Here is a 12,619-nt window from a genome sequence, read left to right on the forward strand (position 1 = left end):
CCTCTGTATCTTATTTACCTTTTCATGTTTCTCTCGATTTTTGTGGTTGGATAGCAAACTTTCCATTTAGCCCTGGTCTTTTCTGTGCAAATACCTGGAATTCTTCAATTTTGTTGAATGCCCATACTTTCCCCTGGAAATATATAGTCAATTTTGATGGGTAGTTGATCCGTGGTTGCAGGCCCAGCTCTCTTGCCTTTCTGAAAATTGTATTCCAAGCCTTGCGATCTTTTAGCGTGGAGGCTGCCAGATCCTGTGTGATCCTGATTGGTGCTCCTTGATATTTGAATTATTTCTTTCTGGCTTCTTGTAAGGTTTTTTTCTTTTGCTTGGAAACTCTTGAATTTGGCAATTATATTTCTGGGTGTTTTCTTATCTGGTTCGAATGTCGCAGGTGCTCTATGAATCCTTTCAATGTCTATATTGCCCTCTTGTTGTAGGACTTCAGGGCAATTTTGCTGAATTGTTTCTGTTAGTATGGAGTCCAGGTTTCTATTAATTTCTGGTTTTTCTGGAAGACCAATTATTCTCAAATTGTCTCTTCTAGACCGGTTTTCTTGGTCTGTCACTCTCTCATTGAGATATTTCATGTTTCCTTCTATTTTTTCAGTCTTTTGACTTTGTTTAATTTGTTCTTGTTGTCTTGACAGATCATTAGCTTCTAATTGCTCAATTCTAGCCTTTAGGGACTGGTTTTCAGCTATGATCTTTTGGTTTTCTTTTTCAATCTGGTTCAATTTGCTTATCAGTTCATTTGATTTTTGAGCCTCACTTTCCAATTGCAAGATTCTACCTTTTAAACTGTTATTTTCTTGCCACATCTCTTCCATCTTCCTCAGAATCTCAGTTTTGAACTCTTCCATAGCTTGTGAGGAGTTTTCCTTATTTAAGGAGGGTCCGGATGCTTGTTTGTTCTTCTCCTCTGTTTGCTCGGTTGTCTGGATTTTCTCAGTGTAAAAGTTGTCGAGTGTTAAAGACTTCTTTTTCTTGTTGTTAATCTTTCTCTTCTGAACTTCCTGATTCTGGGTAGCCATCCTTAGCCCAGCAGCTTCTCAGGTTTATCCTCGAGCTCAGGGTCTCTCCACGGTCTTTTGGCTCCTGAAGTCTGAGGTCTGGTTTTTTCCAAGGTCAAGCCCCCTGGTGTACCCCCTTGCTTGATCGTCTGCGGAGGTTTCTTTACAAGTCTCAGGGCACTGCTTCCACAGTCGTATACCTGTCTGCACTGGTTCCCCACTCAGGGTTTCAGAGCTTTAGTTCCTGGTTGTGTCTGCCTCCACCCACGCCTCTGCCCGCGCTTATGCTCTGAGCCGCGTTCTGTGCCCTGCGTCCGCTCTCAGCAACCTGCTCCTGCGCTCAGATTTTGTGTGCGTTCGTTAGCTTTTTGGGGTCCTAAATCTTGCTGCTCTCAGGAACAGGGTCCGGAGCTGCCAATGACTCGATGGGTGCCCCAAACTTGCTCTATTTCTTTTTAGCTGGCTTCGGAGCTATAGGTGGTGTGTGTGGAGGGGATGGGGGTGGGATGGTTGCTCAGCCCGAGATTTAGTGAGAGCTGTTTCACCCCTTTATAGCATGGAAATGCCTCAATTCCACGTACCTTCCAAGCTGTGCCCTGTTGTGGGGTTCCTCCGTTCGTCTGGACTTGTTTTTATGTCCCCTTGAGGAGTTTTGTGTGTTTTGGTCAGGAGAGGTTAAGAGCTGCTCCTTACTCTGCTGCCATCTTAACCCGGAACCTCTCTAGATATAATTTTAATAGTTGTTTTCTGACATTTTGTGATCTATGTTCCCTCATTCCCTCCCACCCTTCCCCTCTCTCCAATATGGCAGGTAATATGATATAGGTTATATATTGCATGATATGCAATACATAATTCCATGTTCATCATGTTGTGAAAGAAGACACATATCACTTACACTAGAGAAAAATTCATGGAGGAAATAAAGTGAAGAGTGATATACTTAAATCTGCATTCCGACTCCATCAGTTCCTTCATGGTGGTGGAGAGCCTTTTTCGTCATGAATCCCTTGGGGTTGTCCTGGATCCCTGATCTGCTGATAATAGTCAAGTCAGTCACAGTGATCATCATACATTATCACTGTTACTGTGTCTAAGGTCCTTTCTAACTTTAACATTCTGTGTTTAAACATTTCTCCCATTCAGAGAGGCAGCAAGGGAGAGTCAGAAGAATGGTTCCCTTAAAGTCAAGTGAGAAACATAGTTCAAATTGTGCCTTTGTGACTAGCCCAGTGACCAAGGTCCAGTCACCTAATCTCTCTGAGCCTCAGTTTCCACATCTATGAAATGGGGGAGCCTTGGCTATGTTTTGAGTGAAGGAATGAAATAGCCATATGTGAATTCAGAATGATTTATTTTTTGACCAGAGCTCTGATTTTGTTCATGTTCAGAACTTTTGTTCAGGAATTTCTTCTACTAATGGAGTTCACTAGCTTCTCTGCTACTTCTAAACTTGGAGAACTGCCTGGGGGCAGTAAGAGGTTAAATGATTTTCAGTGGGGGTCACAAAGCCATCATGTATCAGAACTGGACCTGCATCCAGGTCTTCCTATTCGATGTACTATACTGCTAACTCATCTCTGGTTTTAAGCAGGGAAAAGAGCATAGACTTTTTTTGTTTGTTTTTGGTGGGGGTGGGGGGTGATGTTCCTGGACCGCAGTTGGGGAGAAATCTTACATTGAGGGGCAAAAGAATGGAAGCAACAACGTACACAAGTAAAGCATGTCCTTTTTTTTTCTTTTCTGTTCTTTTTTTGATCTAAGAAGCTTTCAAGGGAAATCAGATACATCTTTGGTGATGGATTAGAATGTCACTTTTTTAAACTACCTCTCCAAAACCAGAATCTTTTTGACTCCCCTGGGATATTGTAGGACTAGCTTCATTCCCAGTAGACTAGAGACTTATCAAGGACAGGCACTGCTCTATGTCTCTCTTCTGCTATATCTTGCTTTTTTTCTCTCACTTACTTCTCATAACCAATCAGTTACTATATCCTAAATTGAATCTATCTTTGCAGCTTCTCTCTTCTGTCCCTTTTTCTCTATTTCCACTGCTACCTCCCTAGAAGAGTTCCTTATTTCCAACCACCCTAGACTATTCCAGGAGCCTTCTGATACTTCTCCCTAGATTTTCTGTTCTTCCCTCTAGTCCTTCCTTCATACCACTAATTAATTAGCAGTATTAATATTTTTCATGCACAGATCTGGAGATGCCATTCCCTCAGCCTAATCACCCACCTCCTGCCAAATGAAGTTCTGATTTCTTAGTCCTCAGCTGTTTGTCACTATCTTTCCAAACTGATTTTATATTATCCCCTCTTCATGTCTTGTATGTTCCATCCCTATTTTACTAACTATACTCACCTTGCACATACCCTCATACTTTCCAAACTCTCTGGTTTTTCTTATGCTATGCTTTTAACCATGGAAAGCCCTTTCCTTTTCTACTTGTTGAAATTCTAGCCAAGTTTTACTACCACTTCTTCTAGGGGGCCTTCCTTGATCTCCCCCTAGTGAATAGTGATGGTTGGTTCCTTCCTTAGATCTTGCAGAGCATTGGAAATTCACCCAAGATCATAGGATCATACATATATAGCCGAAAGATACTTTATTTTTTTTCTCCCAATATATTTTATTTATTTCAGTAACTATTTCTAAATTACATGTAAAAATTTTTTAAACATTCATTTAAAAAACCCTTTACCTTCCATCTTAGAATCAATACTGTGTGTTGATTCCAATGCAGAAGAGCAGTAAGGGCTAGGTTTAAGTGACATGTCTAGGGTCACACAGTTAGAAAGAATCTGAGTCCAGATTTGAACCTAGGACCTTCCTTCTCTAGATCTGGCTCACAATCTACTGAGCCACCTAGATGCCCACTAACATTCATTTAAAAAAAACAACTTTATGAATTTCAGATTCTTTCCCTCCCTATGTTCCCTTTCCTCTCACTACAAAAATTTGATAAAGATTATACATGTGTAGTCATAGAAAATATATCTATTTTGTACATGTTGCAAAAGAAAATACAGACAAAAATCACAACAAAAATAAAGTTTAAAATTATGTTTTTCATAAAAAAGTATATTCAGACTCTATCAGTACTTTTTCTGGAGGTGGATAGCATTTTTCATCATAAGCCTTTTGTAATTGTTTTGGACTATTGTATTGAGCAGAAAAATTAAGTCATTTACAGTGGACCATCTTATAATATTGCTGTTACCATGTACAGCTTCTACTGATTCTGTTCTCTTCACTTTGCATCAGTTCATATAGGTCTTCCTAGGTTTTCCTGTTCATCATTTCTTATAGCACAATAGTATTCCTTCTCAATTATATACAACAATTTGTTCAGCCATTCTCCAATTAATCGTCATCCCTTCAAAATTTCCAGTTCTTTGCCACTACAAAAAGAGCTGCTATGAATATTTTTGTACATATAAGTTCTTTTCCCTTTCCTTTGTTTTCTTTGGGATATGAAACTAGTAATGACATTGCTGCGTTTGGAAGGTACTTTAGACATCAGTTTAGTCTAAATTTGTCATCTTATGTAGGAAAAAAAACAGCTTAGAGCTCTGCACATGGTAGGTACTTAACTATTTCCTGAATTGAGTTGGATCCCATTAATGGGACATGGTAGGTGAGTTATAAAGAAAGTTGGGAGTCTTTGGAAATGGGGGCAAGATAAGTAGAAAATGAACAGAATGCACTTTTTTGCCATCTTATTATGGAAAACAGAAAGCATTCTTTCAGACCATTTGTAAGATTAGTTTAAGTGATATTCCCTTTAATGGCAGGGGATTGGACCAGATGACCTCTTGGAAGTTTCTTGTATGCTTCTTGAAGGAGAAAGCCATGATGCAAGGAGGGAAGAGTTAATAATACCATCTCCTGTAGGAAGCCTTCTCTGATTTCTGATCCTTCCCACTTCTAGTTGAGAATGATCTCTTATTTTTTTTATCTTCTCTAGCAACTTTGCCATGTATCATCATCTTAGCTACTTGTATATATGTTAGATAGAAAGTTCCATAAAGCCAGGGAACATTTTTTCCACTCTTTTTTTTTTTATCTCATCTGGTGCCTAGCACTATATTCAGTATATAGTGCCTGGTTAATAATTGCTTCTTGAATTGTTGTTGCTGAATCAATGAGTAAACAATGAACCAAATTGAATTTCCATGGAACTTTCCAAGACTTTATCAAAATATGTGATTCAACCAGTATTTGCTAAGCACTTGTGTGTCCAGAGCTATACCCTACTGCTATACAGTACCGTCCAAAAAGGAACTTACTGCCCCCATTTCCAAACTTCCCTATTTCCATCAAGAGGGTATCATTATCCTCCCACTCCCTTAGGCTCACAAATAAGGTTATCATTGCTAACTCCTCATATCTCTCACTCCCACCCCATATCTAAGCTGTTGTCAAGGTCTGTTGACTTCACCTTTGCCACATCTCTTGAACATGCCCCCTTCTCTTCTCTGACACAGCAGCCACCTTGGTGCAGATCCTCATTACCTGCATAATGCCTGCATGATTGCAATAGCCTGCAGGTGGGTCTGCCTGCCTCAGGTCTCTCTCCACTCCACCCTCCACTATCATCCAATCAGTCACCAAAGTAATTTTCCTTAAGTGCAGATCTGACCACTGCCACCTCTCTACTCAGTAAATGCCAGCAGCTCCTCCTCATCTCCAGGGTCAAATACAAAGTCCTCTGTTTGGCATTCATAACCCTCCACACCTTGCCACTCCCCCACCCCCCTTCAGTCTTCTTATACCTTCTTTCCCTTCATGTACCCTGATTCAGTGACACTGGCCTCCTTCTTTCCCAGGATGCTCCATCTCCTAGTTCCCAGCATTTTCTCTGACTTTCCCATTCCTCGAATGCTTTCCCTCCTTATCTCTACCTCCTGACCTCCTTGGCTTCCTTCAAGACTCAACTAAAATCCCAGCTTCTACAAAAAGCCTTTTTCCAACACCTCTTAATACCAATCCCTTCCCTTTCTTAATTATTTCCTATTTTGTCTATATTGAGCTTCTTGATATATTTGTTTGCTTATTTGTCCCCATTAGGTTGTGAACTCCTTGAGGTCAGGTACTAACTTTTGCTTCTTTTGGTCTCCCCAGTGACTAGCACAGTGCCTGGCACATAGTAGGCATTTAATAAGTGCTTATTGACTCTTGACTTGTGGCTAGCACATATGTGTGTACATAGAGAGATAGAACCTCATTGTCTTGACTTCCTTTGCAGCCTGCCCCCTTGTATTTCTTGTCCATCAATTAACCAAAGAATTTATTAGGCACCTACTATGTGCCAGGCATATTCTATAGATAAAAAAGACAATGATGAAATGGTCCCTGCCCTCAAGGAAATTTATGTCCAGTAAGGATAGAAAAGAGAACTTTGGAATCTGGAGTGTTGGGTTCATATTTTAGTTCTGACTCTTAGTACCATGGACAATTCACATCATCGCTGGGCCTCAGCTTCCTCATCCACAATATGAGACAGTTGAGCCTTGGGAGGGCCTTCCAGCTTTAGTGTTATGATCCTGTTATAAGATATACCAATGAAAGCACATTAAAAATTAAGGCTCAGCCCTGGATCTATGATTTTACTGTTATAGAGAACTCCCAAACAAGAAACTCTTTACCAACACACTTCAGCACCTTCTCTGCAAGTTTTATCTTAGCAAGTTACCTCCTGCACTGAGAAATTAAATGACTCGCCCAAGGTAACCTAGCTAATATGTCAGAGGCAGGACCCGAACCTAGGTTTTCTGAGATAATGAAATCAGCTCTCTACCCTCTATTCAATACTCTGCCCCCCACACCCCCAAACACATCTTTGCCTTCCAAAGTCACCTCACCCATTCACAGATCCAGTCATCTAATCACCTAAACCCCATTTATATAAAAAAAATGGCAGCATAGAAAATCTCTTCAATTCAACAAGCAATTATTAATTAAGCACCTACTATGTGCCAGACATTTCTCTGGGCACCGCCAGAAGATGCAAAGAAAACAAAAACAGTCCCCACGCTCAAGAAGCTTCCATTCCCAGTGACTAATTCCTGTATTACCCACAAGGAACCTTGTAGAAGAATTCGTGAAACCTCTACTCTCCCCACTTGAAGAAAACACAGAGGAATCGCGCCCCTCCGCTGTGCCGGAGCCCCTCATGGATGAGTTCACGGGCTCCTTAAAGCTCCTTTGCTTCCCTCTGGCAGAGGCAGATGCAAACATCTTACAAATACTGGAAAGCCTGTCTTCTGCTGGGCTGGAAGCCTGACATCTCCTCTGTGCTGGTATCTTTCCATTTATCTCCTTCTGCGACTCCTCTCCCTCTCTCAGCCTGGCGGTCTGCTTTTTACCTGATTTAATTTTCACACCTCATTCAACGGCTCCTCATGACACTTGTCTGCATCATTTTCCTTCTGTTTCTTTGCCAGAAAGGGACTTCCCACCAGCTCCCCACCCAGTAACATTATTGCAAGGAGAGAATTTCTTTAGAAGATAAGCCTTCAAATTTTCTCTTTCCACTAAGTATCCAGCCATGTTGACTGAAGTGGGGAGGGGGTGACAGTCGGAGGAGGGGGAGAGACAGGGGGTTGATGTTTTCGTGCCCCCGGCGTGCTCCCAGTTTTTCCTTCTCCTTTCTAGCCTCTTTCCCTTCTTTCTGTCCCTCTCAGCTTCCTCCCATCCCTCACTCCCTGCTGGGGAATCAGCGGGGCTGGCTTGGATCACTCCAGCAATGCTGACTTTCCACTGCTGATGTCCGATGTCCCAGCCTGTGCAGCAAGTCTGCTACTGCTGGCAGGGGACCCTAATGAGCAGCTCAGAGGTGATCCAAGGGCTGAGCAGCCACACAGCAGGCTTCCTGCTGCAGCTGGAAGATGCACTGCCTTTGTGTTTTCCAGGAGGCGAGGAGAGGAAAACAAAGTATGAATGGTCATAATTTAGTGGGCTCCTGGGTAAATTTGTATTTCATCCTGATTATTGAATGTGTCGCCTAATTGTGGCTATAAAAAGGAATAGTCCATCTTCCTCCAGAAAGCAGCGGGGCTGGGTGATTGTTGTTTAATTAGTTGATTCCAGTGGTCGAGGGGTGAGTTTAGAATTACAATTACAGCTCCTATTATTTCAGGGAGATTGCTGAATTAATTAGTGGAACAATAGAATTCTTCATTGTTGACATCTTAAGAACCTACAATAATAACTTAAAAAATGCACCTAACAATAGAAAGAGGTGATAGATTCATCTTTGGTGTTGGGCTCCCAAGAAAAGAATAGGATTCAGAAACAAACTTGTCTTTTCATCCATCTCTCCTATCTGGTACTTGATGGGGTGGGAGCAAGGAAAGGCAGCCTGTAGCTGACACATTCAGGGATCAACATGAAGGGAGAAAGAGACCTTCCTTCAGCATTTGGATAGAGATAAGGAGAAGTGAAAGAAAAAAGGGGATGGAGATGAAGTGACTTTTCCTAAGAACAGGAGAGGCTTTAACTCCAAAAGGAAAAGCCTTGTTGATCCGGGCTAGCTGGGGAAACTGAGGGTTGGGAGGTGGCAGAGCCAAGGTCATGCAGGGAGGCAGTGGCAGAGCCAGGAGAGGGAGCTTTCAGCCTTGTTTTCCCAGGGCTCCACTGTGACCACCAGACCGTGTTCCCTCCTGCAGGAGGGGGGCACTGCCTGCTGTTGTTTGCATCGGGATTGACCTCTGTACTCTGTTCAAGGTCTTTCTTCTCTCCAACTGGGTATTCACAAACCACCTGTTTTGGGGTATGCAAAGGAAGACACTGGGCCCCCTGTTTCTAAATCTGTTCCGTTTTTCTTTTCCTTTCCCTTTTTCTTCTTCTTTTCCACTCTTTGAGAAACGAGAGGCAAAGGGCAATAGCTATTACAAAAGAGATAGAGTTGGATACAAAGAAGAACTTTCTTATTATATAGAGCAAGGATGAGGCTTCTTAATAACCTCCTTTGATGATCTGAAACCACTCATGATTGTTCCCATCCCAAGCCAGGAGTATAGATGAGGAGGGATGAGTAGAAGGACAAAATTCTTCCATAGGCATTTTCAGATACAAGAATAGTTTGATACTCAAGCGTTTTTTTCTTAGTAGAGTTTGAACCCATCGACTCATCCAGGATTTGTGAAGTCTTCTTGGAGGGAGAAATCTTGTTAACAGGGGTGTGGAGAGTGAAGGCTAACAAAGGAAGGATGGGTATTGAGAGGAAGAAACAAGGGCTCGAGAAGATGGAGACTTCTCTGTTTAGAAGGATCTGGACACTTGGGAGTTGTGAAGACTCACGTACCAATCAATCAATCAGCCTGCCAACCAAATAAAAAGGCGTTTATTAAGCTTCTACTATGTGGCAAGCCTTGTGCTAAGCACAAGGGAGACAGAGAAAAGGGAAAAACATGGCCCCGGACCTCAAGAAGATTCCATTCTAATAGAAGAGCTAATATATAAACAACTAGGCATATAGTATAGCCACCTCCACAGTCTGAAGGAGGGGGAATTCGTGGTGGGGAGGGCCAGAGAAGAGTTTGGGAGGTAGAGTTTGAGCTGAGTCAGGGAGGCCAGAAGAGAGAGGAGGAGGAAGTGCATTCCAGGCACCGGGAGATGGGTGGTGGAAAGCTACCAGATGAAGGGGGAAGCTGAAGCCAGTGGCCATCCCTACTGTGTAAATGACTCAGCTTCCCTCCCTCCCCCTAACGCTCCCATTCCTCCAGCCAGAACCCCCCTACCCTGGTCTCTAGGGCTTCCCATTCTCCTGAGGCCAGAGTTGCCTGGGAATTGGTTGGAAGGCAGATCATTAAGATTTAATGGGACATTTCCCGACAGACCCGGGGGAGTTGTAAAATGCAGCTAATTTAGAGAGCTCCGGGATCACCAAGTCATTTTGCCTGTCTGCTTGCAAAGGCCAGGCATAAAATTATGCTGTTCCTTGCCCTTCTCCCTCCACCTCTCCCCCAGCTCAGAAAAGCTCCCCTTCGCCCCTGTCTTTCTGCCAGGCTCTTGCTGCTGAGCTGGGCTGTCACACCTGCTGGCCCCAGCCCCTCCTCCCTGGCTGTGCGTCAGCCAGGCTTTTAGTCAGACGTGAGTAACTGGCTGGGATTCAGCATGGCTGGAAGCTTAATGAACACACTCCGTGCCCAGGCAGGGCCTGGGCAGGCAGCAGCAACAGCAGCAGCAGCAGCAGCAGTGACAGCAGCAGCAGCAGTGGTGGGTGGTGGGAGTGGTGGTGGGCAGCTCCAAGGTTGAGGGCCCTCACATCCGGCCAGCTCAGCCCCAGGGAGCCCAGCCACAGTCCAGATACCCTTTTGATACCCTTGGCACAGCACAGCAGGGTTTCCAGAGCCTTCACCGGCCTGGAGCCTGCACTCCTGCCAATATGGGCTGGGGAGATGGAGGAGGTGAGTCATGGAAGGGGATGGGCAGAGTGGGTCTGTGGATGCTGGGGTTCCCCTAGGTAACAGCAAGCCCTGAATGTATATGTGAAGGCTAGACATAACTGGGGTGTGTTGGAGAATGGAAGGAGAGTTTAACAAGAAAAAGGCCCAAAAGGATTTATAAAATAAAACATAATATATTTATTGTAAATATGCACAGAGCACCAGCCTCGGAGAGTTCAAATCTTGCCTTTGACACACCACTTGTATCGACCTCTCACTGTTTCCAGGTAGCTAGCTCCCTTGAGGCTATAAATTATAGAAGAATTGCCTATCTGTATTGGTGAAAGGAGTTTCCACACAAGAAGCTCTCCACGCCAATCAAATTACTGCAAACTACCGTGCAGCAAATTCCTCAAACCTTGCCCCGACCAAAAGAGGTAAAAAAACAAAACATAAAGAATTGTGCTAAGTAGGCCTTGGGATTAAAATAAAGTTCCTGTCCTCAATGACTTATATTCTTTTTTTTTTTTTTTAAAAACCCTTACCTTCTTACCTTCTGTCTTAGAATCAATACTGTGTATTGGCTCCAAGGCAGAAGAGCCATAAAGGCTAGACAGTGGGGGTTAAGTGACTTGCCCAGGGTCACACAGCTAGGCAGTATCTGAGGTCAAATTTGAACCCAGGACCTCCCTCTCCAGGCCTAGAGTAGTCTCTAGGCCTGGAGTGGCTTATATTCTGATGTAAGAAAGTCAGTGAGTCAACAGCATTTACTAAGCACCTACTGTATGACGGGCATCCGTTGCTTTACATGAAGATGATTGGCTGGAGTGGAATTTGGAGGAACTTTGTAATCTATTTGAGAAGGGAACAGAGAGGCAAGTCCAAACTCATTTGCCTGGCATCTCCCTTTGGTGGATGCATTTAAAAAATTTAATCCTGTTTTACATTGAAAATATCTCAAAGACTTGTACCTATTCTTACACACATATATGTATGCATTAAAAAAGAGACCTTTGGGGTCAGCTTGGTGGCTCAGTGGATTGAGAGCCAGGCCTAGACATGAGAGGTTCTGGGTTCAAATTTGACCTCAGACACTGCCTAGCTGTGTGACCCTGAGCAAGTCACTTAACCCCCACTGTCTAGCCCTTATGGCTCTTCTGCCTTGGAGCCAATACACAGTATTGATTCTAAAATGGAACATAAAAAAGAGATATCTTTGTTGCTGTTTTCATCCCACAATTTTAATGGTCACAATTTTTCTCCCCATAGACCTGCTAATAGTTTGGAAGGTCTCAAGCATAGTGTACAGACTGCCATGAATACAATCTGGTGCCACACTACCATGCCAATCTTATCTCCTATTATTCCCCTTCATATCTTTCACATTCCAGCCAAACTGGAGTACTCTCTGTCCCTCAAACATATTCTGTTTCCTTCCCACCCCCGGCTTCTGCTCACGCTGTTCCCTTGGCCCAAATTATCCTTTCTGTCCCTCTTTTACTCCTAGAATCCTTTAAAGCTCAACCCAAATTCTCTCTCCCCCATGAAGCCATCCCTGTGGATATGCACTTTCCTCCTGGGACCTCCCATGGCACTTTGTTTTACAATTCTCTTACCTACTTATTATGATTGTGTCCTCATCTGCAAAATGGGGATAATAATACCCAGAGTCATTAGCTCGCAGGGTTGTTGAGGAGATTAAATGACATCATGCATGTGAAGAGCTTAAAGATATTAGAAAAATGTCTGTTCTCTATGAATGTGCTGTGACTCTCCTAGAAAGGAAGCCTGGAGAGCAGGGATCTGCCTTCTCTAAACTTTGGATGTCCCCTAGTGCTCAGCCTAGTAGTCTGCTCTCCATAAGCACTTACTAAATAATAGTTCAAATGAATTGAATCGAATGGGAAGAAAAGTGGAATTTGAGAGACTAAAAATACTGTTTATAGGATGAATAAGAAAAGGCCAGACAATACAATAGCAGACCTACCCTGTGACAGGCCTTTGGTCTTTTTTGTCTGCCATTCCATTCTTCCTGCTGAGATGATGCTGAATTGGTCCCTAGATGAGGGGAGAGAGGACCGAGGGAGAACTGGCCTGAAGTCTCCTCAGGATGTTTGTTGGTGGATAAGTATCTTCCTATTGGGATTCTCTCTTCTTTATTTACATTTCTTGCTCTCCCCTCCCCTCCCCTCCCCTCCCTTCCCCTCTCCT

The sequence above is a fragment of the Gracilinanus agilis genome, chromosome 3 (assembly GCF_016433145.1).
Source record: "Gracilinanus agilis isolate LMUSP501 chromosome 3, AgileGrace, whole genome shotgun sequence".
NCBI classification, from domain to species: Eukaryota; Metazoa; Chordata; class Mammalia; order Didelphimorphia; family Didelphidae; genus Gracilinanus; species Gracilinanus agilis.